This window comes from Puma concolor, chromosome D1 (assembly GCF_028749965.1).
Source record: "Puma concolor isolate L17-30 chromosome D1, mPumCon1.1.hap2, whole genome shotgun sequence".
Taxonomy (NCBI): Eukaryota; Metazoa; Chordata; class Mammalia; order Carnivora; family Felidae; genus Puma; species Puma concolor.
Genome location: NC_141676.1, coordinates 99,352,728 through 99,377,875, shown reverse-complemented (window position 1 = coordinate 99,377,875; position 25,148 = coordinate 99,352,728). Strand labels below are relative to the sequence as shown.

At 47.4% G+C, this 25,148-nt stretch overlaps 2 long non-coding RNA genes across 3 annotated transcripts; one reads left to right on the top strand and one right to left on the bottom strand.

The window, feature by feature from the left end:
• The first annotated feature begins 6,820 nt into the window (after positions 1 to 6,820).
• LOC147576918 (uncharacterized) lies at positions 6,821 to 15,576 on the top strand. 2 transcript variants are annotated; one of them, XR_015241293.1, is made up of 4 exons: positions 6,821 to 6,881; positions 8,224 to 8,333; positions 13,724 to 13,831; positions 14,054 to 15,576. It is a non-coding gene; the product is annotated as an uncharacterized LOC147576918 (long non-coding RNA). The 2 variants fall into 2 exon arrangements; XR_015241292.1 differs by having other exon boundaries at positions 8,219 to 8,333.
• LOC147576919 (uncharacterized) lies at positions 12,279 to 14,324 on the bottom strand. Its single transcript, XR_015241294.1, has 2 exons — positions 12,813 to 14,324; positions 12,279 to 12,499 (listed from the first exon to the last, which is right to left on the bottom strand). It is a non-coding gene; the product is annotated as an uncharacterized LOC147576919 (long non-coding RNA).
• Positions 15,577 to 25,148: the final 9,572 nt, after the last annotated feature.

The following is a 25,148-nucleotide window of genomic DNA, read 5'->3' as shown; positions in this document are numbered from 1 at the left end:
GGTAGAGTCTGGAAAGAAGAGAAGTGCTGGCCTTTGGGGGGCCTTGGGGAACCACCCCGGACACCCCCCCCCCCCCCGCCATGTCACCTTGTCTTCCTGCCTAAGCCTCATGCCACAGCTCCTGTCCTGGAATGTTGTCCTGAATATCTTTGCAGTAAATCTCCATGTGCTGGACAGACTCTAGATAAGCTGGGGGAACTAGCCCAGGGTTTCCCCATTTTACCTGATTAAAAATCACATGGGCAGTTTGTTAAACCTACAGATTCCTGGGTTCTTTCCCAGACCAAAGAGCGGGATCTCCAGAATGGATCAGTACGTGCACTTTTCACCAACACCCAGAGTGGGTCTTACAGCAAGTTTGGGAACCAATGGCTTACTCTCATCCCCCTTAATTCATCCATGAAAGACGGCTGAGTTAAGTGAGCACAGCCACATTGCTTAAAAAAGAGGGGGAAATGCCCATCTGGGGGTGCAGCCGGGCAAAAAAGGAGGCTGCACAAATTTCTTAGCCCTTCTTTTCCTCCCTAGCCCCAAGGCAGGATATTCTAACAGTTGGAGCAGTTTCCCCGAGGATGGATGTGATATCCGGGCCCCTTCCAGGACCATGAATTAACTGCTGCTGGGTTACCATCTTCAGGGGTAGGAAAGAGGAACATTCCAGTTCTGGAATTTTCTAAGTCCAATCGTCACTACATATCCATTTTCCTCTGCCTCTGTGGTAATAGAATTTTCAGCTGAACAATATAACAGCCGGAATTCCAGCCTCCCTTTCAGCTTTATGTGGCCACACAACGAAACCGTGGCCAAAGGGATGTGAGTAAAAGTAACGTAGGCAACTTATGGATCAAGGCTGGTAGAAAAGGTACATACCCTGCCCTCCCCTTTCTCCCTTCTGAGGCAGAGCTGGGGCGGGGGGCGGGGCACTTTGGCCCACATGAAGAGGGGTATAGGAAGTGCCTCCTCTTCCAGGGAAGGTCAGCCTTTTGGTCCTGGTTGGGCGTTCAGCTGATTGGATGAGGCCCACCCACAATAGGAAGAGCAATCTGCTTTCCTCATTCTACCAATGTAAATGCTAAACTCCCCGAAAAGCACAGAAATACTCAGAATAACATTTGACCAAATATTTGGGCACCCCATGGCCCAGTCAAGTTGACGCATAAGATTAACTGTCACCAAGGGCAATGCTGGGGATGCCAGAGCAGCAAAATCAAAAGGGCCTGGCTTTCTCTACCAGCCCTGTGGTAGGAGAGAGAAAGAAACTATTTGGTATAAGCCACTATTATTTTGGATTTTGGTACAACATTACTGCAGCTGATCCTGTATCTTAACTACAGGATCCTAGGGTAACTTTCACCCGAGAGATAGGTTCACCCCAGCTGTCCCACTTTATGGCAGGGCTCAACCGCCCCTAGAAGGTTCCCCCACATCCCTCCTGTCCGTCACATAGGTCCTTGTTCCCAGAGATGGGACATCAGAAAAAGGACTTGTTTCCTGTGGGTATATTCAGTAGCATCCCTAGCACATTCCACACTGAGAGTGGATTTTTAATTTTTTTTTAATGTTTGTTTATTTTTGAGAGACAGAGCATGAGCAGGGGAGGGGCAGAGAGAGAGGGAGACACAGAATCGGAAGCAGGCTCCGGGCTCTGAGCTGTCAGCACAGAGCCCGACGTGGGCCTCGAACTCACGGACCGTGAGATCATGACCTGAGCCGAATTCGGATGCTTATCCGACTGAGCCACTCAGGCGCCCCTCAGAGTGGATTTTTTTTTTAAAAACCTTTTCTATATTCAACAAAATTTTTTGCAGTAATAATCATGAAATGAAACAAATAATAATAAAGTACAGAAAAGAAACACAGAGAGTAAAAATGTTCTTATATTGAACTATATATATATACAATCAGTCCAATAAAAAAATAATAATATTTTAGGTAAATAATTTTCTAGTAATTAATAAGTGAATTTTAATAAAACCCAAACATTTGCAAATGGCTCAATTTAGGCCATACTAAAGCGTACCAATGATGTTATATTTTATCTTTCGGAATCATTCTTTACCTTTAAAACAATTAACAATTAATTTTTTTTAAAGAATAATACATTTTAATTTTAAAGATATTATTTAAATTAAGCAAAATATTTCATATGTTAAAAAAAAAAAGCATTGCTAAAAGGATCTAGGCCTTTTTTGTCATTGGCATCATCATTGGCTGCAGCAGTGTTGTATTCAACCAACAAGTATCTGTCAAGATATTGGTTCTGTGCCCAGTGTCATTCTAGGCATGGACAATCGGCAGTGAACAGAACAGAGATCCCTGCCTTCCTGGAGCTCAGTCGTAATGGGAGAGACTTAGGCAAACATGGGAGTGAAAACCGCTAGGAAGAAAACTAAGTCAGAGTCAGAAGGTGAATGGTGACAGGGGTGCTGTTCCTACAGGGGTCTGGGAAGTTCTCCGTGAGGAGGGCTGTAGGAGCCTTGGACCCCATTTCTTACCTCCCTAGCTCAGGGCGTCAGGCTCCCTGGAATCCAAGACCACAGGCCCTGAGCTGAGCACCTGTTACTAGGAGGGTGCTGATTCTCCCTCCAAGTGCAACCAGAATGTTACAGGAAGTTAACAGGTGGTCCCATTGATCTCAATGCTCCAAGCCCCCAGCCGCGTGGTGTCGGGAAGGCTGGTCTTTTAGGGAGTCATGGCTATATATAGTCTTGAGACATTTCAGGGAAGTCCCACGTGGGCACAGGGCCACTCTAGCCTTGTTCTCTGCACCTACCACCCAAGGCCCAGGGCCAGCAGCATCCCTGAGGCATCACTTTTAGGACTCCATTCTACTGTTAGTATCTTGCCACCACCAAGTCCGCTGTTACTGTAGTGAAGCCGTAAGTCAGAGACTAGGAACGTGGCCCATGATTTTGCCAACACCGGGGAAGCCGAAACTCGGTACCGTCGCTCTTGCAAAGTGAAAAGGGAGTAATACAAAGAGTAACACAGCACAAAGCTGTGCACGGAGAGTAACACAAAGAGCACAAAGAGTAACACAAAGTTGGTTCCTAAAACATTATCCAGTTAGTCAAGCAGCAATCCCACTCCCCTGGACAGAGTCGGGGAAGGCCTCCACCATGGCTCCCCATCCCTGGTGGCCATGCCAGGGCTCTCCCAGGCCAGAACAGGCGCTGCTCCAATGAATCACACCCTGCTCTTACCCCAATGGCAGCTCTGACTTTGCAAACAAGAAGAGTATGTCTGATCACTCAGTCGAGGGATGGCACACGGATTGAGTGGCACGAGGATTTCTGACGTGAGTTCGTTCTGAGTGCCCCCTGTCATTCTCTCGGGTGATCTGCTTTCCTTTGGGTGTCATCCCTCCCAGTGCTCCCTCTAGCCCCCCATCCATCCGACATGTTTGTGTCCATGCTCCAAGAGTCGACAACGTTTGTCTCTTAATCCTATCTTTTGTATGAGAAAGAAAGGAAAATAAGAAAACGTATGTATCTATCAGCTTCGGATTACAAAAGAAACACAGGGCAGATAAACCAGAAAATAATGAGGTTGGTTATCTACAAGAAGTAGGAAGGAATGGGGCTACAGATGGAACATTTGTGTCTACTCAGAGGTTGACTTCATATGTTGAAACCTAATCCCCAGTGGGATGGTATTGGGAGGTGGGGCCTTTGGGAGGTGATGAGGCAATCAGGGTGGAGCCCTCATGAAGGGGACTACACAGCCAAAAGGACCCACAGCTTATGAACCAGGAAGCAGGCTCTCACCAGACCCAAAACCTATTGGTGCCTTGACCTTGGACTTCCAGCCTCCAGAACTGCGAGAAATGAAGTTCTATTGTTTCTAAATCCCCTGGTCCATGGTATTCTGTTACAGCAGCCTGAGCAGACTGAGACAGATTGGGTGGAAGCATTATGGGAAGAAGTGGTACTTCTCTGAGTGTATCTTTTAAAAAAAAAAACTTTTTTTAAATGTTTATTTAGTTTTGAGAGGGAGAGAGAGAGCAAGGGAGGGGCAGAGAGAGAGAGAGAGGGAGACACAGACTCTGAAGCAGGCTCCAGGTTCTGAGTGGTCAGCATAGAGCCTGACAGAGCCTGATGCGGGGCTTGAACCCACAGACCACGAAATCATGACCTGAGCCAAAGTTGGACACTTAACCGACTGAGGCCCCCAGGTGCCCCGAGTGTATCTTTTTTAAAAAAATAGTTTGGGGCACCTGGGGGCTCAGTCAGTTGAGCGTCTGACTTCGGCTCAGGTCATGATCTCAGGTACATGAGTTCGAGCCCCGCGTCGGGCTCTGTGCCGATGGCTTAAAGCCTGGAACCTGCTTCGGATTCTGTGTCTCCCTCTCTCTCTGCCCCTCCCCCACTTGTGCTCTGACTCTCTCTCTCTCTCTCAAGAATAAATAGACATTAAGAGAATAATAAAATAAAAATAATTTTGACTTTTGTAACCATGTCAATAATCTACAAATTCCAAAAATGAATTAAAATTCATACAGATGGGAAGAAAGCAAAGAGCGAAACCAGTGAGCCTAATTATATTTCAAGTGAGAATCATAGCCGCACTGAAGGGGGAGGAAAGAGAGAAAGAACTAATCCAAGTAACTTATGAAGATAGTTTTTTACTATTTACCCTTAACCTGGGGCAGGATAGAGTATGTGTGTGTGTTGGGGATGGCAGAGGAGGGGAGCAGGGGAACAAGCACAGACAAATCCCAAGTTCCTTAGAGATTAGTTTACTGTAGTGGAATGAACTACAGGGTTCTCACTAAGGAAAAAAAGCTATACAAATATAAAAGTGGGAAGGCAAGAAGAACCCTGTGTGAAGAGACTTGAATTACAACTCAAGTATTGGTGTGACCTCGTGATTTTACAAATGTGTGCGTGTGTATGAATGTTTACATGCATGTGCATAATCCAGGCCGGTGCATATGTGTATGCATATTTGTGTGTGTATTTGTATATTCGTGCACATATTTCCTAGCTCGACCACTGAAAGGGCCAAGAAGCAAAGATACCCCAGCAGCAATGAGCACACCCAGCCCCCAGATCTTGGTCTCTAATACCATTTTCCCTCTAAAAGGAGCCAGGACTTCTCAGAGAAGTGGCTGATTCTAGGACCAGAGCAGAGTAGGGACAAGACAAGCCTAGAACATCTTATGCCACAAAGTAAGGAATTGCTCAAGAGAAAACAATAAAAAATGATGGGGTATGTCACAGAACAGAGGAGCCACCATGCTGGGGCCCCCACTGGCCCAAATCTGGACAATTTGGACAACAACAAAATAATGGGCTAGAATAATGAATTATGAACCACTGAAAAAATGGAAATTTATGAGTCCATATCAATAATAGATATTTATTTATTTAGATGATGATAGATAGATAGACAATAGTAGATCAGCTCTTGCTTATAGTAGAATGTTGAGGACAAACACATAAATGTAGAGAGAACGTTAGAGCTGGGCGATTAGCATTTTACAACCATTGGTATAGATGGATTGAGTCGGTCAAGAATCATTAGTAGATATTAAATCTAGGAGAAAATTTTGACAAGAAATGGTCTTCTCTTCCCAGACTGCTTACTAGCTGCAAAGGTGGGGGGAAATGATGGAAATTAATAGTGGAGAAATCAGGCAACACATGACTGGATGATCAAAAGTAAGATCACCTGTGAGGAACAAATGGCTGTTATGTGCCTCCAGATGGGATACCCCAAGAAACATGCAGCATCGCGTACATTGATTTGTTCCCAAGTATGCACAACCCCAGCCTAATCAAACTGGCACACAAACACAGAATGAGAAACAGCCTATTTTTAAAATGGAAGCGGGGCACCTGGGCCGCTCAGTCGGTTGAGCGTTCAACTTCAGCTCGGGTCATGATCCCGCAGGTTGTGAGTTTGGACCCCATACGGGGTTCGTTGCTGTCAGCCTGTCAGCGCAGAGCCGGCTTCAGATCCTCTGTCCCCGCCCCTCTGCCCCTCGCCCACGTGTGCTCTCTCAAAAAACAAATGATAATAAATAAAAATCAAAAATGGGGGCACTGTATTCTTCAAAACTGTCAATATCCTACAAGGCAAAGAAGGGCTGTGGAAAGGTTTCAGATCAAAGGAAGTTAAAGGGACGTGACAACCAAACACAATATCTGAGCCTCCCCTGGAACCTGTCCTGGAGGGGAAATGCTATTAATAGATCAAGCAGAAAAAAATTCTAATCTGGGTGATGGACCAGATAATGCCCATCTACCAAGTTGGTAAGCACACTGTGGCATGTAAGAGAGAACCCCTAGTTTCAGGAAACATATACTGAAATGTTTAGGGGTATAGAGCCATAATGCATGTAACTTACCACAAATCACAAATGGTTCAGAAAATATGTATGACATATATACATATAAAATTATGTGTGCATGATATATATATATATATATATATATATATATATACACTGTTCTTAGAACAAAGTAAACTGTAAATAATACGGTAAATCTGGGCGAAGTGTGTGTGGCTGTTCTTTGCGCTATTTTTAGTTTTGCACCTTTAGTGAGTTTGAAATTCTTTCCAAATAAAATGCTTAAAAATACCCTTATGTTTGCCTTGCACTTGACCATTTTTTGGCATGTCCATATGCTCTGGTACTTCGGATGCTCCCAGCATCCCCCTGAGGCAGGCAGGACGCGCATTGCTATTTTATTTCCCATTTTTCAGATGAGGAAGTGAAGGCACCGGGCCGCTGAGCGTCTCGCCAAGTATTACTTCCGGTGCAACGGGGGGGGGGGGGGGGCTCGGCCCCTCCCCTCCAGGTGTCCAGGGCAGGCGCGCATTTCTCCCATCCTGTCGCGATCCATTACGGTTCCTGCTACTGATCTCTCTGGGAGGTAATGAGTTTCATAATTCTGTTTCCCTGAGTTTATTACTCAGGCCTTTGAAACCCAAGGCGGGAGTCTGTTTCTTCAGTGATCCCCTGGCCCCCTGTGTCCCCTCCGCTGGCATTACAGCGGCCCCTCGTGTGTTCTCTCCAGTGCTGGACACACACTGACTTCAGAACGGGTTGCACGTATTGTCGCCACGTCCGATTTGTTTCTGTTTGTCTCCCTAAAGGGCAGGGACCACGTATTGTACCTCTGACCCTCAGCCCCAAGCTCTGTGCCTGGCTCTGAATGCTTGACGAATAAATGGCTGTGGGGCTGAATGAAACCTTCTCTTATTTGACCTAAACTCACCTCAATCAAGTCTCAAAGTGAGCCTTTCATCATGGAATTGGAATTAAGTAGGATTAAAGTTAACACTGTCCTGGCTGGCACACCTCTCCGGCTCCTTCTCTCTTGTTGTTGTTGTCTTTTTGTTTATAAATGTTTATTGACTTATGGTGAGAGACAGAGACAGAGAGCGCCTGAGGGGTGGGGAGGGGCAGAAAGAGCGGGCGAGGGAGAGAGAATCCCAAGCAGCCTCCACACCCAGCGTGGTGCCCAAAGCGGGGCTTGATCCCGTGACCTTGGGATCATGACCTGAGCAGTAATCAGGAGTCAGAGGCTTAACCGACTGAGCCCCCCTAGGCCCCCTGGCCCCTTCTCTTTCTTGCAGGGGGTAGCAGATTGAGGGCGAATCCAGGTCATATGGAAGCAGGTGGGGGTTTTTCCCTACTACGGGAAGGAAGAGCTTCCTAATGAAAGTGGTCCAGAGGGGGGTGGGAAGCGACAAGGTTAGGGGATGGAGTAGACAGAAGAGTTGAGGTCTGAGACAGGTGAATAGGAACTTACTACTGAGTCCCAGGCTCCACGTCAGCGGGAGGTTCAGCCCTCAGGGAAATGGGAATTTTGGTGGACCAACCTTCAACGCCGTCTAAGTGACCACCTCCCCTATGTAAGTAGCCCAGAAAATAACTAAGGAAGGGACCCTGCACACCCATCTCAGGGAACCAGACTGATATCTGCCCTCCTGAGTCATCGCCCTAGGGGGACTGGGGGCTATGATCTTCCCAGCACAGCTCCGTACAGAGCGTGAGAAGGTAGAACCTCCAAAGAAACCCCTGGATTTGAGACAAGGCTGAAATCTTATTTGAAGGGATTTGCTTTCGATTTCCTTTTTTTAAATGCATTTTTAATAACAAGCCTGTTCAATCAAAAGGGGGTATTGGACTGCTCGGAAGAGCAGCGGGATCTCCCTCAATGTAATTTGGATCCTTTCCTAAACCCACTTCCTTTGATTCTGCCAGCTCAGATCTGTCTTCAGTCGGGAACTCACAAAGCCTTGTTGTCAGTGGTGTGGAAGAAATTCAGTTAGAAGCGTCCCCAAGTACATCTCTGGACCCATCCTTGGCGGGCAGGAGGGTGAGTTGCCTTTCGCCGGATACCAACGAGCGACATCACACAGATACTTTGAATGTTAGAGCGGGACCCTGGGTCGTATGGGCCCAGCCTCTCATGGCACTGACACCCGCAAGGCTAACCTCCTGAGTCCCCCATGAGGATAGACAGGTTCCGGCTCCTGTGGCTGACCTGTCCTTCCTCTTACGGAACAGGAGGCTGGACAGGCAGCCATGACCCTGGGGCATGGCACCAACACTCCTGGTTTTCTGGACCATGGAAGAAACAATGAGCACTCAGATCTGATAGGCAAGTCTGGGGATTCTTGGGTTAAAACTCCCAAGGAAACCGGGGAGATGATAGGTACCGTTAACCGCTGGGGTTGGGCTGCTCCAAGCCAGTCTTGGCTGGGCCGTGCAAGTCAGTCTAAGGTCAGAGGGCTGGGGGCCCTGGACCTCAAACCGATCTGAGTTAGTCACAGTGGTGTTGCATGGATTCTTCCAGTTCAGAAGAGGGAGGTGTGATCTAAGCCTCTGTGCCCAGCAGCAGTGCCCATGTGGCAGAGTGGACACACCGTCAGGGGAAGGAGGTGGCCATGGAGCCCCACGGCACAAAGCGAGGCTGCACGGCTTGGGAGAATTTGACCAGGGCAGGAGCCTGGGTATCAGAGCTGGCCATGGCAGGTGCCCCTAAAGCCAGGGTAGAAGATGAGGCCGGAGTCATACCTAGATTGAGCCAAGTCAGCCTCCTCCCTCATTGGTACAAACATGGGACATGTTCTTTTCAATGTTTTCCTAGAAATGTTCCAATCCTAGAAGGGTACAGATAATCTGGCAATCATATAGACCTTCTCCAGTCCGGGGACAAGGACTGAGTGAGGACCTAATCTCAATTCAATGTGTGCTGAATGCAGTACCCAGAAGGATCCTGTAAGAGCTCTCCTCTGTCAAACCTCCCTTGCAGTGGCTGCAAAGCCCAGGGTGTTGTGGTTGCCTGTTAGTTCTCAGACAGCATCCTCTATGGTTCCCCCCACTTTGTGGCCCCATTCTGGCCAAGCAGGCCTTCTCCCTATTTCCCTGGCTCACCAGGCCTGCAGGTGCATGCTTGGTGTTCTCTCTGTCTGGGTCTGCCTCTCCCAGATATCCCCAGGGCTCTGGCTCTCTCCTGCAGTTCTCTACTGAAGCATCATCTTCTCAGAAGGGCCTGCCCTGACCACCCTATTTTAAATTACAACACCCCACACTCCCTATGCCCCTCCCCTAGTGTAGACCTTATTTACCGTCTGATGCACTTGGTGCTTAGATGATCTGCTTATTATTGGGCTCCCTGACCAGAAAATGGAGCTCCATTGGGTTGGGATTTATGTCTGTTTTGCTCACCACTCACTCATGAGGACCCAGAACAGTGCCCGGCACAGAGCAAGTACTCTAAAAGATCCGGGGAGTGCGTGAAGGTGAAATCGGTTAAGATTCCTGGCTCCTAGCTTGGCCAGCCATGTCGGCCTGGGCCCCATACCTGACCACCTTCTAAAAGGGTTCCTCTCCCCAGGCCCCAGATTTGCTTAGCTCAGCTCCTGGTCCCCCACTCCCCTGCCTGCCGTCTGCCCTCTCCCACCACCCAGCTCAATCCTGTCCCATCCCCACCACGAGAGAGGTGCCTAACCTCAGCATTTCCCTGTTTCCCGCAGCACTGGATCCACTTGTCTCTATAACAACCTTTTTTGATTGAGAGACTTTTAATTAGCAACCCAGTCCCTCACTGCCTCTCTCTTTCGGGCAAAGCAATTGACAATATCTTTAAAATATGTGTGTGTGTGTGTGTGTGTGTGTGTGTGTGTGTGTTGTGTATACCCCGAACCATTATACTCAGGCAAATAAGCCATCAATTTGGTCACAACAGGTGGTCCTCTAGCTATAAGGGAAGTTACAAGCCTTCCCAGTACAAGCCTGCCTGCCTTGTAACCCTCAGCCATGGGCAAACCCGGCCAAAGCCTCCTCTCCACTGATCATCAGCGAGCCAACAGGGAGAAGAGCCCCTCTTCGGGCCCCTTCCCTAAATCAAAGGAACGTATGCTTTCAGAATCATAAAGTACGGGAAGGCCCCAAAGAGAGATTCAATAGACACGTGTCCCATTTTGCCAGGGCAATTCTTTCAAGGCTCGCCGATGTTAACATCCAGAGCTTGCGTCTCAACAGCCCCACACAGACTCCAGGATTTCTCAAAGCAATAGAGCAAAACAGAAACACCAGCCATCTGTCTCTTGAAATTTCCTAGGAGGGGCAACCCGTAGCTGGGAAGACACTCGAAGGCAGTTTTCAAGTCTGAGACGCATCACACTGAGTTATGGGAGCAGAACTTTCGGGAGGCCTTCTCTCCAATGGTGTGAACGTGAAGCAGGCATATTTCACACCCACGGCCACGGCCATGGCCCCTCTACCGCCAGTGGCCACAGCTGTGGGGGGGACCCCGCAGGAGCCAAACAGCCTGCCAAGAACGCTGACTCGGGAGAGCGAACCCTGGCCCAGCAACGTCCGCAGTCATTCCGGGCCAAATTCAGTTGAAATGAGACACTTTTCAAGAACGATTTCTAGGTAAGTGGTGGAGAAAATAGGATCACCCCGAACACGCGGAGCAAAGAAAGGAGCAGCCCCGTAAGTGTAGAGATGGGTCCTCCGCCTTCAGGCAGGGTGAGCCCAGACGCGCCTTCGGCTGGGACAATGACTTGTGTGGGTTGTCATGACAATGAAATTGAAACTGGGATAAACAATAGCCACTCAGCCAGCCGCCTAACCTCTGAGCCGACCTGTCATTACGACAGCAGCTGCCTGGGCCTCAAGCAGACGTCAGGAGATGAGCATCCCTGGGGCAGGCTTTCCTAACAGGTGGCCAAACGTGAGGCTGGAAATCAACTGGGCCCTTTTGCTCATTCTTGAGCTACCCTAGGGAATCCAGCAGCCTCCTGTAAAAGGTCCCCGGAGCCTGTAGAGGGACCACAGAGCCCAGAAAGTTCATGCAATGGGCCCACAGACCCACAGCATGCCAGCAGAAAAGGCTAAGACATGGTACCTCATCCTAAGTGCAAAACCTCAGAAACCAGTGTTTCCTGGGACTGGCATTTCTAAAGGCTTCTTTCAGCAAGAGCTTCCCGGCATTCCTCACCAAATGGACCGATGCAAAATTGAATTATTGTCTCTGATAGAACTTGAAAATCCCTTTGTACTTCCAAGGCAAATGTAAATGCACCGTCCTGTGGCACCTCTGTCCCACCCTCCCCACCGCCTCTGCTCGCCTCAGACTCCAGCCTAAGCCCCCACCGCATGTGCAGGAGCCGAGCACCAGGAAACAGAATCAAATATGCCCCATAGGGCTCAACTTGGCTTTAAAAAATGGTATTATTTATATTTAATAGCAGCTTCAGAAAAAGCTGCAAATCCTAGGGCATGGCAGAAATGTAAATGCTAACTGATTGTTATTCTTACGGAAACTTAGAATTCAAAAGTTTAATCAACCTCGTTAGCATAATTTGGGTGACTTCAGTCCATAACCTTACCCTGGAGTTGATTATTTATGGCGCCCTGAACAGAAGTCGAAAATTAACTTTGATTTAATGTAACAATTCCATCCCCAATATAATTCATAATGCAGATACGTTTGTCAAAAATAAATCACGTTGCTTCGCCCATCTCAGAACAGGAAACCCAGAAAGGAATAGAAACAGAATCCCTAATCTTTGGTTTCTGCAGTCGTTCTGGCTCTCCCCCTGCTCAAGTCTGTGCCTGCCCAGGGACAGGCTTTGGAGGAGGCTGAGAGCATCCGTGTACAGAGAAATCTATGGATCAAGACAGACGGGCCCGGCGGGGAAGGGGGTGTGGGGATCTCTCGGGGTGGGTATCTTGCTTCTCTTGAGGGTTTTACCCGAGTAAGCAGCTTTTTAATAAGGCGGAATGAGAAAACATCACAGGAGGCCAGTCTGGTGAAAGGGCTGTTTGTGGAGAGCACGATCCGATGTCTTGCGTGTGTTCGAGGTGTATCTGTGTACAGTTTGCTTTCACCCGTATCACTGCCTCAGTCTTCACATCGATAGATGGGGCCGATGGCAACTGAGGCCCGAGGAAGCTGAACGCCTTGTCCACATCCCGTGGCTGGTGAAAGGCGGTGCTGATCCTGGAATGCTGGTCTCCCAGCACCATCTGTCAGCAGGTGGAGAGAAAGGAGTCCAGCTAAGCAATCTGCCTCCTGGCCAAGGAAAGCAGAGTCCTTGCCCACCCCATCAAGGGACAGTAGGAGACCCCGCTCCCAGAGCAGACAGGAGAAATCCTCGCGACATCACCAGCGTAATCAATTTCCAAGAACTCAGAAGTGGCATTCGTGACGCCTGCTGGAAAACCTCAGAAAATGTAGGTTTCCCACACGTTTGGCAAAAAGCACCGTATAGAACCTCCCTAGATGATGGGGGGCATAGAACTGCTGGGATCCTCTTTATCCCCCTTCACATAAATTTACCTCTGCGATGTACCAAGCTCCCTGCCGAGGAAGAAATCTCTTTCCATGGGCAGTACCAAGGAGCCAGACTGGCGTTGCTGTGTGCTAATTCTCTGTCTGGACTGCTAAAGCCACCCAGACGTGCCAAGTTTTAGCGGCAACAGGTTTGCCTGCCAAGAACCAGCGTCCCCTGCTTCCTCTCCCACCTACAGGCCGGGCAGCGCCAGCTCCCCTTTTCCATGCCAGGCGGAGCCGATGCGATCTCACAATGGGCCGCAGAGCAGGGTGCCAGCAGCCAGAGCCTTGGCCAGTGGCTGGCAAACTCAGACTGTGCCATTTGGCTCTTTGGCTTCTGCTGTGGAAAAGAACTGGCTGAGAAGAGGTAAAAGCTTTTGGCAAAATATGAAGTTTGGGTTCTCTTGGTCCCAACCCAGCGGGGATAATCATGACCTGGCATGGCTTGTGTGTGTGTGTGTGTGTGTGTGTGTGTCCTCATGCATTAATCGCATAGCTTTAACGGTTATAGAATTAAGACGAAACCAGGCCACCTGAAACTAACACAGCGCTGTATGTTAACTAAGTGGAATTAAAATAAAAACTTAAAAAAAAAGACAAAACCAGGCCAAAAGATTCATTGTGAAACAGCACCCAGGGCCTTGGAATAAATTGTGACCAGCCTTGGATTGGGTCACCATGATGTCATAATGCATACGTGGGTACATCCACCACCAGCCAATGCTCTATTGTGTCCTCCATCCATGTTCTTTCAGGTGATCTTCTCAATGATATGCAATCAGTGTTTTTATCGTCTGGGCTTTAAAGACGAGAAGACTGAGGTTCAGAGCCGTTGAGTAGCTTGCCCAAGGTCACACAGCCACTTAATGACCTATTCAAGGCCCGGACCCATATCCATCCAGTTTTCCTCTTTACAGTTACATGTATGCAGTTGTCTCCTAACCAGACCTTAAGCTCCATGACGAAAGGGTTTGGATTCCCACATCTGAAACGGTGCCAGCATCCAGGCGCAGAATAGGCTCTCGGTAAATATATATTAAGTACGTGCACGAATAAATGAACGAGCCCCACTATGACTATGTCACGGAAGCAAACGGCTTCATATCCACTCCCTACCTGAAGCCCCGGAACAGAATAGTTAAGGACGGGGCACTGGGGTGTTACACTCCCAGGGAACAAGGGTGAGGTGAGCCTACGCTCTCTGCAGGGTCCGGACGACAGAGACTGCCTGCCTTCCTGTCTCCTAGATATTTACTTCATCACACCCCAGCGCAAGCTTCCCGTCGGTCACACGTCTCCCTGATAGGCCCCTGCGCCGAAACGCCCCGTGCCCCTTGGCACCCATGATCATGGCGTAGGCATCCATCCTCCATCTTGTCAAACAGCTGTCACACCTTGACAGCAGATGGCCTTGGCAATCTTGGCAATCCAGCCGGACAAGTTTCTACCTGAACTTTGGCTCAGCCAGTGCCTGGATGGAGGAGTCAGAAAGGAGACCTAGAAAGGAAAGTACCTTCTGTTTTCTCATTCCCAACCGCACAGGGCTGGGGGAAAGAGATATGCTAATGGCCATGGGGAAACACCAGTGGGAATATACCTGCTTTGGACAGATAGGAGCTAGGGTCCCCCACTCATCCCCTTGCCTCCAGGTATGCCTGCACACAACTCACCTGCGACAGACCTGTTCTTCCACAGCCCCCAGACAGGAAGCTCTCTGATATCATATCTATCTGCCACGGTCAGTCCCTCCCCATGGGCAACGCCACAGGGGTGGGGAAATCCAACAATCTGATGATTCTCTCCAGGCGCTCGGGATGGAACAAACATCAGTTCTCAGCCCAGCTTCTCAAATGTATGTGTTGTTACTGCTGCTATTTTCAAGGACCTGCTCTATTTACGCCTCACTCCTCGTTGCTCCTCCTAGGACAAGAGAACTGAATAAATAAAGAAGGCAGGCTTAACCCCTCCCTTGGCAGGGATAGGAATTTGCCAGAGCAGAAAGTCCGCAAGACACATACCTTGGGCCCACAAAATGCTTTATATTTGGCAAAGCATTTGCTCATGTAAGCCCCGCAGCTGTGAGATATGAAGTCCATGTTACAGGTACGAACACAGAGGCGAGGCCAAGGACACGGAGGTTGCTCTAAGCCATCTTTCGTCTCCTCGTCACCCGGGTTCTCGGTGCCTGGAGAGCAGGAGAAGAGAAACAGTGGTGCTAACAGGCCCCACCACTGGCGGCCTGTCGCTGAGGCTCCCGTGTCCTGCTCTCCCTCCCCTCTGTGAGGGCTGGGGCGGATAAAGGGCCCGTGGAGCCACTCCTATGTGCCACCTTGACTGGGCCATGTGTGCGGTGCCCAGACAGTTAGTGGAACATTATCCTGGGTGTGTCTGTGAGGATGTGTGGAGAGGATTTACCATCTGAATGGAAACATCGGCTCCTCCTGGGCCTGAAGCCCTAGCCGAAAGGCGCCGCCAGCTTCCCCGCGGCACCAGCTGGCCCACTCCAGATCTTGGGACTTGTCAGCCTCCATAATCACATGGGCCAGCTCCTTGGCGTAATTCTCTTTCCATTTCGATGTATCTATATCTACACCTATTGGTCGTTTCTCTGGAGAATCCTGACTCACACAGAGCCCCGGACGGGCTCTAAACGGGAAGATGGGCTCTGAACAGCAAAGCCAGGCTGGGCCGAGGCAGGCGGGGACCTCCCATCCTGGCATCCATCAAGAAAGGAAGTGTTATTAAAATTTAAAAAAAAAAAAAAAAAAAAGGAAGGAAGGAAGGAAGGGTTTTCTGCTCTCTTGCACAGACTCTTCCTCAGAAACTCTCCTTTCTCTCCTAAAGCATTTCTCCAAAAATATTCACTGATACCTGCCTTGTAGAGGCACTGTTTTTGGAGTATGAGTATATCAGTGAATGAAACGGACCAAGATCCCTGCCCTCAGGACACACAGTTCCCATTGCAGATGTAATAAGGAACTTAGATAATATATTGCAAGGGGAGAAATAGGAGGAAAAAATTAAAGATTGGCTAGGGTAAGGGGGACCGGGTGTAGCGAGGTGGGGGGCAGGTGTTGTGCTGAGCAGGTGACCAAGGAGGGTCGCGGTGGGAGTGAGATGTGAGAGGTACTGAAGGAGGCAAAGGGGTCAACCAAGCAGGTATTTGGAGGAAGAGCACTCCAGGCAGGGAACAGCCAGTACAAAGGCCCTAAGAAGGGAGATGCCTGGTGGGCACAAGGAATTGCAATGAGGTCAGTGTGGCTGGCACAGTGAAGGTGAAGAGGGCAGAGGGGCAGGCGATGGGGATGACGTCACAGAGGCAGGATGGTGCAGGGCCATCGGAAAGATTTGAAAGGGAAGCCATGGCAGGGCTTCCGGCAGAGGAGGACATGATCTGCTTTGGGTTTTAAAGGGATCTCCTTGGCAATCTCTTGACCCCTTTTTGCAGGGGCAGGGGGAGGGGAGGGTCAAGGATAGAAGCAGGAAGACCAGTTAGGAAGCTCTTGCCAAAATCCAGACCAGAGATGGTGGTGGCCCTGCCCAACATGGTGTCAAGTGGTCAGGTTCCAGATGGAGTCAGGCGGAAATGCCCCCCAGAGGAGAGTACGTGTTTTCTGGTCTTGAGTCCTGCTCTCTGCCCAGGGACATGCCCTAAGGTGTCCTTAGAGTCCCCTCCCACCCCCCCCCCCCCCAGTCCCGGATATCCCTAGTCACAACTAGGAAGAGTCTTTTTATGAATGGAGCTGGGGAGAATGATGAGAAGGTCAAGTTCTATTCTCTTCCCCAACATCTGGAGCAGCATTAAGGGCTGATGATACCATTCAAGTCCTAGAGCCAAGTGGGGGACAAAAAGGAAAGGGATAGTGGTCTCTTCCATAAGTATAGTCAGTGGTGTGCTGGTGAATGTTTGACAATTGGCTCTCCAGGAAAAAAAGTGTGTAATTTTATGATATGTGTGTAATTTTACTGATAAAAAAAATATGTTGCATATATTTTACAAATACTAGGGCCGCCTGGGTGGCTCAGTTGGTTATACTTCTGACTTCAACTCAGGTCATGATCTTACAGTTCATGAGTTTGAGCCCCGTGTCGGGCTCTGCACTGACAGCTCAAAGCCTGGAGCCCGCTTCCGATTCTGTCTCCTCTCTCTGCCCCTTCCCTGCCTGTGTTCTCTCTCTCTCTCTCTCTCTCTCTCTCTCTCTCTCTCTCAAAAATAAATAAAACTTTAAAACAAATACTAATAAAATACACAATAGCCTTTACTATAAATTCTATAACCAATTGGTTCTCACAAAATGCTCCTGTTGATTTTTGGAGAACTCGTATCTGTAACCAATGTATGGTTGCGATTGACAAATGAGTGTAGTTCCCACATGAATGTTGGTTGATATTTGTATTCACATTAATGGGTAAAAAGAAAGTGAACCAGCAAAGATGTTCCTTGGGACTTCCTTCTGTTCGTCAATGATGTGAACGACATCTTTGCCGCATCTGATTACTAGTCTTCAGTTACTGCGAGAATATTTCCTCGATTTCTTGTGCCATTTACAATGTAATAGCTACACACCCAAAACACTTTTAAGTTAAATCTGCATTATTAAGATTTTCCCCATCACTGTTTAAGTCTAAACAAACAACAAACCATCAAAGGAAGTCCTGACTTAAAGCATGTGCCAATTTCCATCTCGTGAATACTCCCACCCTGGCCGATTTCAAGCTACCAAGGTGACATTACTGAATGTGGACTTGGAAAGGGATTCTTAGCCATGAGCCATTATATAATATTTCCAACATACAAATACAGTTGATGTAAATAACCTCAAGCGTAAAGATAATAGTAAAATGGAGTAAAATAATTAGGAGCTAGTAATGAGTTTTGAGTATTTATTACCTTTGCGTTTAATATAGCTTATTTAATTGTAAGTTTATATAATTTAATTTTTAATAATGGCTGTGTTTATCAACCAGCTTGCAAAATCACTGGAAGTTTAACAGTCGACCCTCGTGAGCCAATTCGAGCAGCCCTAGCGCCCCGTCGACCGTGCGGTACTTTCTCAGACATCGCCCATCTTCCCACTGAGAGATCTGCTAGCTAACTATCAAAAACTGGGGACACTGGGGCTGAGGGGGTGAGGTGAGATGCCCAAGGCACCTAGCAGCTGATGTCCTCGAGCAAGGGTGGCCTCAGGAAAAAGTAGCTGGTCTGCGGGTCGGGGAGGGTGGGGGAAATCCGAATGGGCCAGAGGAAGTTTCACACGAGGGCAGTGAGGTCGGCGAAGGTTATGGATGAGAGGGAGTTCAAGCCTGTGTTCACATCGCCATCACCAATTCCCCTCAAGCTGCCTAGGCTGGCCTCTTAGAACAGGATCTTGGCGGATCTTCGTGGAGAGGTAGCTGCACCCTAGTTGCATAGGCCGTGGTTGATCAACAGCTTAGCTGCAAATCACTCGCCAATCAACATAAACACCAAGTTCATCTGCATGATGGACAATCTGCCAGCACCAGCCCCCTCAGAGTCAGTGTATGAGGATCAGGCCACAGGGAGTCAAGCAGAGTGTCTGGCTCTATCTGCCCAATGCACTAGTGTTTTACTGTCCCAGAACTTAGAGAAGGGCCAAGAGAAGAGTTGAGAGGCAGGAGCTGGCAACCCAAAGATCATAGGTGCACCTGCTTGGTGGGTAGGACCTGGTTTTCCTGGGGACAGCCCTACTGTCCCCTGTAAGTCAAGCAGGGCCCTGTTTCAGCTCCCAAGTTCCTTCTCTATGCACCAATGCCTCCAAAAGGCCCAAATGACCTTCGGGGCTCCAGAAATGAGAGTTTTGGTGGTGAGGCCGGGCCCTCCCAAGCCTCCCCAGGCCCACCCAGGTCCTGGACATGAAGGGAGAGCGCTGTGTCACCCTGAACAGCCAGGGAGGCCGAATGGTGGCCAAAGTGCGGTCACTCAGGTTTCGCCCAGCTTAGAAGCTGAGGGCAGAGCAGGCGTCCTTGGGTTCTGGACCCTGAAACAGGTGAGGGCAGCAGAGAGAGTGTAGTCTGGGTCTGGCCGGAAAGTGGTCTACACCCTGGCTTGTAAGCACAGAAAGGAGAGCCCCCAGCCCACAGCTGTCTTTTCTGATTCCATTAGCTGTGTGACCGTGGGCAGGTTAAAAAACTTCTCTGAGTTTCCAGTTTCTTCATGTTACAAGAAATGAGTTAATAATACAATAAACCCTTGGCTTCCATGAATTTAATATTTGGCTTTTGGTTGTTATTGTTTTTTCACTATTTAATGATCTGCCTATTTGCCTGAGGAGCACCCACTCGCTGGTCCTGTTTGCCTTCCCAGAAGTCCTTGGTCTCCTGCCTCACCAGCCCTGATGAAAGCTTGGGAAGAAGGACCCAATGTCTGCTTTTAGCCCCCTATTCCCTACTCCTCCGTCCAAAAGCTCGTTCCCCCAGGGGAACTTGGGGTCTGGGTTCCGGTAACTCACACCTTACAGTGTGAGGTCCCAGCCAAGCACCGGGACCTTCACACAGGGCTCTGTGTGGCCCTGAGTGGGGCGGCTGTGCTCACTCCCCTGGTGTCTGTATTTTAACCACCTTGGGGATGGAGGAACATGTGGGCCGGGGGGTCCCACAGACCCTAAGGCTCAGAGTTGGCTCTGCTATTGAACAGTTACTGAACACAAGTTAAGTGACTTGGCTTTTCTGCCTCCAGGTCCCCTTCCTGCCTCGTGGGAGATCACCTGAGCGTGCCTGCTGGGCCTGGGGCTGGTGGTAGGGTGGGGGCGAGGGGAGGGAGCTTCTTCATCCTGCTCTCCCCCACCTGCCCACCCCACGCTCAAATTTCCTGGCCGCTAGTGACAGCTCAGCTCTAGAAAGGAGCTGAAATTAGGCCCAGCTCAGCCTTGGGCAACTCCTACAGGGGAGAAGCAGTGGGAGGAGAGCAGCAGGCAGGGAGAAGCAGGGGTGAGCAGCCGATAAAGGGAGGCAGACACCAACGTGGGAAGGTTAGGAGGGGAAGGAAGCGCTGATTCAGCACTCACTCTGCAAATTTCTGCCATAAATCACTCTCAGGAGCAGCCTGGGAGCCCTCACAGCTGGAGGGAGAAGATTCTCGAAATCCCAGATTCTGAGCCTAAAACGTTCTCCTGGAGGGCTGGGGACCTTAGTCAGCTCTTTGCTCTCGCTGGGGGCCTCAGTTTACCCCACTGCAAAATGGGGACCACTAGCCCCTCCTCTTAGGCCCTGTGCAGAGACAGTGTCCCCAGAAGCATTGAGGTCCCCATGCAGAGGTGTGTACATAAGCAATGGGATCGTTATTAGCAATTATCATTCCTGACAGTGTTGGTAAAATCAAAAACAAAAACAAAAAAGTCACACAGAGCTCAGGAACATGCTTGCTCTGGGGTGTGGAATAATAACTAATGTTTATGTAGCGTCTCACAGCATGAAAACCCCAGTCATGTGTATTTTTCTTATTTGATCCCCACAACAAGGCAGCAATGCAGGTAAGGCAGAGATCTTTCCCCTGGTTTTATAAACCAGGAATTTTCCATTTATTGAGGTAAAGGGGCTGCCCCAGGCCACGGAACCACGTAGTTTGGGGGAGCAAGAATGAGAACCCACGTTTTCCCTTTCCGCTGCCTCAACTGAAGACGCTGGGAAACAGGAAACAAGCTGATTCCCGGGAAGGTGAAGGTACCACAGGATTTTGGGGTCCAGGTTTGGCTCCCAAACATGCCGCTTACGAGTGGTGTGGCCTCAGCTACTTCCCCAGTATAACGGGGGTAATACCAGCAGTCCCCAGCTCCTGTGGTCACTGGACGCATTAGGAGAGATAATGGATCAAGGAGCTCAGCAAATTCCCAGAACAGAGTAAGTGCTCAATTGACGTCAGCAATTGGCTTTCTCATTCCTTTGTTGTTTATTTTTTAAAATTTTTTAAAATTTTATTTTTTTAATTTACATCCAAGTTAGTTAGCATATAGTGCAACAATGATTTCAGGAGTAGATTCCTTAATGCCCCTTACCCATTTAGCCCATCCCCCCTCCCACACCCCCTTCAGCAACCCTCTGTTTGTTCTCCATATTTAAGAGTCTCTTATGTTTTGTCCCCGACCCTGTTTTTATATTATTTTTGTTTCCCTTCCCTTATGTTCACCTGTTCTGTGTCTTAAAGTTCTCACATGAGTGAAGTCATATGATATTTGTCTTTCTCTGACTAATTTCGCTTAGCATAATACCCTCCAGTTCCACCCATGTAGTTGCAAATGACAAGATTTCACTCTTTTTGATTGCTGAGTAATACTCCATTGTATGTATATACCACATTTTCTTTATCCATTCATCCATCAATGGACATTTGGACTCTTTCCATACTTTGGCTATTGTTGATAGCGCTGCTATAAACATTGGGGTGCATGTGTCCCTTTGATGGATGCTGTATCCCTTGGATAAATATCTAGTAGTGTAATTGCTGGGTCGTAGGATAGTTCTATTTTTAATTTTTTGAGGAACCTCCATACTGTTTTCCAGAGTGGCTGCACCAGCTTGCATCCCCACCATCAGTGCAAAAGAGATCTTCCTTCTCCGCATCCTCGCCAACATCTGTTGTTGCCTGAGTTGTTCATGTTAGCCATTCTGACAGGTGTGAGGTGGTATCTCATTGTGGGTTTGATTTGTATTTCCCTGATGATGAGTGATGTGGAGCATTTTTTCCTCTGTCGGTTGGCCATCTGGATGTCTTCTTGGGAGAAGTGTCTATTCATGTCTTTTGCCCATTTCTTCACTGGATTATTTGGTTTTTGGGTGTTGAGTTTGATAAGTTCTTTACAGATTTTGGATACTAACCTTTTATCTGATATGTCGTTTGCAAATATCTTCTCCCATTCTGTCGGTTGCCTTTTAGTTTTGCTGACTGTTTCCTTCGCTGTGAAGAAACTTTTTATTTTGATGAGGTCCAAATCGTTCATTTTTGCTTTTGTTTCCCATGCTTCCAGAGATGTGTCGAGTAAGAAGTTGCTGCGGCCAAGATCAAAGAGGTTTTTGCCTGCTTTCTCCTCGAGGATTTTGATGTCTTCCTGTCTTACATTGAGGTCTTTCATCCATTTTGAGTTTATTTATTTATTTTTTAACGTTTATTTATTCTTGAGACAGAGAGAGACAGAGCATGAACGGGGGAGGGGCAGAGAGAGAGGGAGACACAGAATCCGAAGCAGGCTTCAGGCTCTGAGCCATCAGCCCAGAGCCTGACGCGGGGCTCGAACTCACAGACCGCGAGATCATGACCCGGGCTGAAGCTGGACGCTCAACCGACTGAGCCACCCAGGCGCCCCATTTTGAGTTTATTTTTGTGTATAGTGTAAGAAAGTGGTCCAGGTTCATTCTTCTGCATGTCGCTGTCCAGTTTTCCCAGCACCACTTGCTGAAGAGACTGTCTTTATTCCATTGGATAGTCTTTCCTGCTTTGTCAAAGATTAGTTGGCCATACGTTTGTGGGTCCATTTCTGCGTTCTCTATTCTGTTCCATTGATCTGAGTATCTGTTCTTGTGCCAGTACCATACTGTCTTGATGATTACAGCTTTGTAATATAGCTTGAAGTCTGGGATTGTGATGCCTCCTGCTTTGGTTTTCTTTTTCAAGATTGCTTTGGCTATTCGGGGTCTTTTCTGGTTCCATACAAATTTTAAGATTGTTTGTTCTAGCTCTGTGAAGAATGCTGGTGTTATTTTGATAGGGATTGCATTGAATATGTAGATTGCTTTGGGTAGTATTGACATTTTAACAATGTTTGTTCTCCCTATCCAGGAGCATGGAATCTTTTTCCATTTTTGTGTGTCTTCTTCAATTTTCTTTCATAAGATTTCTATAGTTTTCAGTGTATAGATTTTTCACCTCTTTGGTTAAATTTATTCCTAGGTGTTTTACGGTTTTTGGTGCAACTGTAAATGGGATCGATTCCTTGATCTCTCTTTCTGTCGCTTCATTGTTGGTGTATGGGAATGCAACCGATTTCCGTGCATTGATTTTATATCCTGCAACTTTGCTGAATTCATGAATCAGTTCTATCAGCTTTTTGGTGGAATCTTTTGGGTTTTCCATATAGAGAACCATGTCATCTGTGAAGAGTGAAAGTTTGACCTCCTCCTGGCTGATTTGGATGCCTTTTATTTCTTTGTGTTGTCTGATTGCAGAGGCTAAGACTTCCAATACTATGTTGAATAACAGTGGCAAGAGTGGACATCCCTGTCTTGTTCCTGACCTTAGGGGGAAAACTCTCAGTTCTTCCCCATTGAGGATGATATTAGCATTGGGTCTTTTGTATATGGCTTTTATGATCTTGAGGTATAATCCTTCTATCCCTACTTTCTTGAGGATTTTTATCAAGAAAGGATGCTGTATTTGTCAAATGCTTTCTCTGCATCTATTGAGAAGATTATATGGTTCTTGTCCTTTCTTTTATTGATGTGATGAATCACATTGATTGTTTTGCAGATATTGAACCAGCCCTGCACCCCAGGTATAAATCCCAGTTGGTTGTGGTGAATAATTTTTTTAATGTATTGTTGGATCCGGTTGGCTAATATCTTGTTGGGGATTTTTGCATCCATGTTCATCAGGGAAATTGGCCTATAGTTCGCCGTTTTAGTGGGGTCTCTGTCTGGTTTTGGAATCAAGGTAATGCTGGCTTCATAGAAAGTGTTTGGAAGTTTTCCTTCCATTTCTATTTTTTGGAACACCTTAAAGAGAATCAGTGTTAACTCTTCCTTAAGTGTTTGGTAGAATTCCCCTGGAAAGCCATCCGGCCCTGGGCTCTTGGTTTTTGGGAGATTTTTTTTATTACTAATTCGATTTCTTTACTGGTTATGGGTCTGTTCAAATTTTCTGTCTTCCTGTTTCAGTTTTGGTAGTTTATATGTTTCTAGGAATTTGTCCATTTCTTCCAGATTTCCCATTTTATTGGCATATACTTGCTCATAATAATCTCTTATTATTGTTTTAATTCCTGCTGTGTTGGTTGTGATCTCTCCTCTTTCATTCTTGATTTTATTTATTTGGGTCCTTTCCTTTTTCTTTTTGATCAAACTGGCTAGTGGTTTATCAATTTTGTTAATTCTTTCAAAGAACCAGCTTCTGGTTTCATTGATCTGTTCTACTGGGTTTTTTTGTTTGTTTGTTTTGGTTTGGTTTCGATAACATTAATTTCTGCTCTAATCTTTATTATTTCTTGTCTTCTGCTGGTTTTCGATTTTATTTGCTGTTCTTTTTCCAGCTCTTTAAGGCATAAGGTTAGGTTGTGTATCTGAGATCTTTCTTCCTTCTTTAGGAAGGCCTGGATTGCTATATACTTTCCTCTTATGACTGCCTTTGCTGCGTCCCAGAGGTTTTGGGTTGTGGTATTATCATTTTCATTGGTGTCCAAGAACTTTTTAATTTCCTCTTTAACTTCTTGGTTAGCCCATTCATTCTTTAATAGGGTGTTTTTTAGTCTCCAAATATTTGTTACCTTTCCAAATTTTTTCTTGGGGTTGATTTTGAGTTTCATAGCGTTGTGGTCTGAAAATATGCACGGTATGATCTTGATCTTTTTGTACTTGTTGAGGGCTGATTTGTGTCCCAGTATGTGATCTCTTCTGGAGAATGTCCCATGTGCACTGGAGAAGAATGTATATTCTTCTGCTTTAGGGTGAAATGCTCTGAATGTATCTGTTAAGTCCTTCTTGTCCAGTGTGTCACTCAAAGCCATTGTTTCCTTGTTGATTTTTTGATTAGATGATCTGTCCATTGCTGTGAGTGGGGTGTTGAAGTCCCCTACTATTATGGTATTACTATCAATGAGTTTCTTTATGTTTGTGATTAATTGATTTATATGTTTGGGTGCTTCACATTTGGCGCATTAATGTTCACAATTGTTAGGTCTTCCTGGTGGATAGACCCCTTGATTATGATATAATGCCCTTCTGCATCTCTTGATACAGTCTTTATTTTGAAGTCTAGATTGTCTGATATAAGTATGGCTACTCCGCCTTTCTTTTGTTGACCATTAGCATGATAGATGGTTCTCCATACCCTTACTTTCTTTTTTTTATTTTTTTTTTATTTTTTTTTTTAATTTTTTTTTTTTTCAACGTTTATTTATTTTTGGGACAGAGAGAGACAGAGCATGAACGGGGGAGGGGCAGAGAGAGAGGGAGACACAGAATCGGAAACAGGCTCCAGGCTCTGAGCCATCAGCCCAGAGCCTGACGCGGGGCTCGAACTCACGGACCGCGAGATCGTGACCTGGCTGAAGTCGGACGCTTAACCGACTGCGCCACCCAGGCGCCCCAATACCCTTACTTTCAATCTGAAGGTGTCTT